General features: G+C 38.4%; 1 non-coding gene across 1 annotated transcript; it reads left to right on the top strand.

The window, feature by feature from the left end:
* The first annotated feature begins 558 nt into the window (after positions 1-558).
* Positions 559-670, top strand: TRNAL-CAA. The gene is made up of 2 exons: positions 559-596; positions 625-670. It is a non-coding gene; the product is annotated as a tRNA-Leu (tRNA).
* Positions 671-3,225: the final 2,555 nt, after the last annotated feature.

Genomic DNA, 3,225 nt, shown 5'->3' with positions numbered 1-3,225 from the left:
TGGTAATCTTTCCTACATTTGCAATTACATTATAATTCTCACAGTTCCTCTGGCTTATTATTTAAGACCACATGTAACATATTTGCTGAAAGGGACACTTCAGTAGTAGTGTTTATACATTCCATTTACATACTGACCAAAAGAAAGAACGAAAAAAATACTGTTGTCTCTGTGTTTACTGTATTTTATCCCCCACAGGCATTAATCTAAAATGCATGAGCGGGAACCTTTTCATCTTTCTAGCTCATTTGAATAAAGGGCTGGATGAAATCAGATCTGACAGTTTGCTTCAAAAGAGAGTTCATGCCGACACGACTGCAGAGAAACCGCTCATTGAATTAACAAACAGTGGTGAAAATGTACATTTAAAAGGCAACTTGTTTTGTCTACTTCCTCATTGTTCTGAGAGTTAGAAAGGTAATGTAAAAGTGAACCAGATATTATGCTGTTGACATAAGCAAGATAAATGATTGAAGCACTGAACTTTAGCTCTGTACGCTTTCTGTTGTTTAACCTTTAAACAGAGAAGTCATATATACTGCATTCAACATAACAGCTGTCAGGATGGCTGAGTGGTCTAAGGCGCCAGACTCAAGGAGTAAAATTCTTTCCCCGGAGTGGGTATTCTGGCCTCTGAATGGAGGCGTGGGTTCAAATCCCACTTCTGACATTAATTTTTCCTTTTCTGTTTATTAACAAAATATACACTATATCTACAAACATAACAGTGTCATGTTTCCATTTGATGACAAATTACATTTAGTGCTTCTAGTAGTAGCATTGTCTTTTTTCTATGGTTATTATCAAAGTGCTATATACCTAAATATAGTTAACAGTGTATTCATATATATAATTAAACTTGGCGCATTTTAACTGCCACTAAATTACATTTATTTATTTTAAAATTAATTGAATCACATATATACTTTTGTACTTTTACCATAAAAACAAGTGGCATTGTAAAATGTTGAACTTCATTTCTGTAGTTTATCCATTTATTACAACTATTCTTCCACTTCATTGTCTCTACTGATATTTACATTTCATCCAAGAATTTTATTTTACTTTATTTTACTTAAACATATGCTTACAAGCAGGTAAAATTGTTAGTTACCCTTCTCAGCCACAACCTAGGCCATACAGCATATGTTGTACAGACTGTATAGACATCTAATAACTAAAGTTGTGAGGATGGTCAAGTTGTCAAACACCAGAACCAAGTTATAAAATCCCTTTCACTCTCAGGGGTATTTTCATTCCTGAATGGAATGAACAGCACCTGAACAGAGGATTTTGTGCTGTTGTGGTGTGTATGTGTGTGTGCGTGTGTGTATGTGTGTGTGTGTGTGTGTGTGTGTGTGTGTGTGTGTGTGTGAGTGTGCGTGTGTGGGTGGGTGTGGGTGTGTGTGTGTGTGTGTGTGTGTGTGTGTGTGTGTGTGTGTGTGTGTGTGTGTGTGTGTGTGTGTGTGTGTGTGTGTGTAGATATATATGCATATATCATAGAAAAACTCACTAAGCTAGGCATCAACCCACATATCACTTGGTGAGTTGCAAACTGGCTCACAGATAGAACCCACAGTGTAAAAGTAGCTGACTCCAAGTCAGACTGCTGACCAGTCACAAGTGGAGTCCCACAGGGATTGGTCCTGGGTCCTCTCCTGTTTGATATCTACTTCTCAGAAGTCCAGGCCAATACGAAGGGACTCTGACTTGACAAAGTTCAAAGACAATTGCAAGTTAGGAGCCATTATTAACTCCCCAAGTGATGTTGACATCCTACAGAAAGGCCTCACTGAGACCAACGACTGGTGTCAGAACCATGGCGTTAAGCTCAATGCCAAAAAATGCGTCATCATCCCCTTTGGGGAAAAACCCAGTTCCCATGAACTACCACATCAATGGTAGTCCACTGAACACAGAAGGTTTTATAAAAGATTTTGTTGACAGAACCTCTCTTTTGACCACCACACTGCCACTGTGGTCAGAAAGTCCTTCTGTGTGGCACACCTCATTGCTAAGGGTTTTGCATCCAGGAAGAAAGAGGTCATTGTCTTTCTCTACTCTTCCCTCATTAGGCCAGTCATCGAGTACAATGGTCATTTGGCATGTACCTCACTAGACACCTGCAACAACTGGAGAGGCCACAAGAGTACCTCACAAAGAGGATCCTAGGCCTTAAACACTTGTCCTATATAGACAGACTAAAAACACTCCAACTATTCTCTGTCTCATATCGCTTACTTAGAGGCGATCTCTGCTTGACTTACAAAGCCATGTCTGACCTAGCTCTGTTAGAAATGCTACATCTAAAGAAATCTCAATCCCTCCACACCACACACTCCAGAGACCTCAACCTCATTACCACAATCAACAGAACGTGCTGGAGGGACAGGATCATAACTCAGAGACTGCCCATGCTATGGAATAGACTTCCCATACTTGTCAAACACAGCATTTCACTGGCACTCTTCAAGAGAAATCTCGATGAGTGGATAGGAAATAGAAAATTAACCCCGGGGATCAATCCAGTGGCTCTACTCAACAGAGGTACTGGAAACTAAGGTCTGGTGGCATGATGCTGAGGTAATCCTATGGGCTAGGCTTGTAAAGGCTCCAGGGCCATTAGCCTAGTACGCACCTATGAACCTATATGTGTTATTATGTTAGTTTCACTGTGTTGCATCAATCTAGTCAGTCTACATAAAAGAATGCCTTTACAAAATAATTAATCATTTTGAATGCCATACATTTTATGAACCTGTATTAATTTTTTTCTTAGCAGTGCATTAGTTTACTGCTGGCTTTCAAAAATACTAAACATCGCAATATATTGTTAATAATGTTAGCATCCTTAAAATGTCCCAATAGCAGAAAATTAAAAAAATAATACTATAAATCCCTTTACGCCCTTTAAAGCTGCATTAAAAACTTACTTTTTACAAAATCCAAGCTGTACATGTGATATACAATGTAAGCCCCCTTAATTACATAACCTATTAAACAAGAAGCCTACCTTCTAACACCTCTTATTGTATTCTATTCAAGTGACTGGAAGACCTTATTATCTGTCCTTCACAATGTACCCAGTTTCTGTGATGTAGTTTTAACTGTAATTTGATGCTTGTATATTAATCTATATAACACATGTTTGCAATTATGTAATTTCTGTGGTACTTACTTGTTTTTGTTTTAAACTGCAGAACCTTTCTCCCCAGATTTGTAATC

This window comes from Protopterus annectens, chromosome 4.part0 (genome assembly GCF_019279795.1).
Source record: "Protopterus annectens isolate FY-2018-M chromosome 4.part0, PAN1.0, whole genome shotgun sequence".
Taxonomy (NCBI): Eukaryota; Metazoa; Chordata; order Ceratodontiformes; family Protopteridae; genus Protopterus; species Protopterus annectens.
Note: the sequence above shows the minus strand (reverse complement) of the source record. Positions and strands in the feature narration are given on the sequence as shown.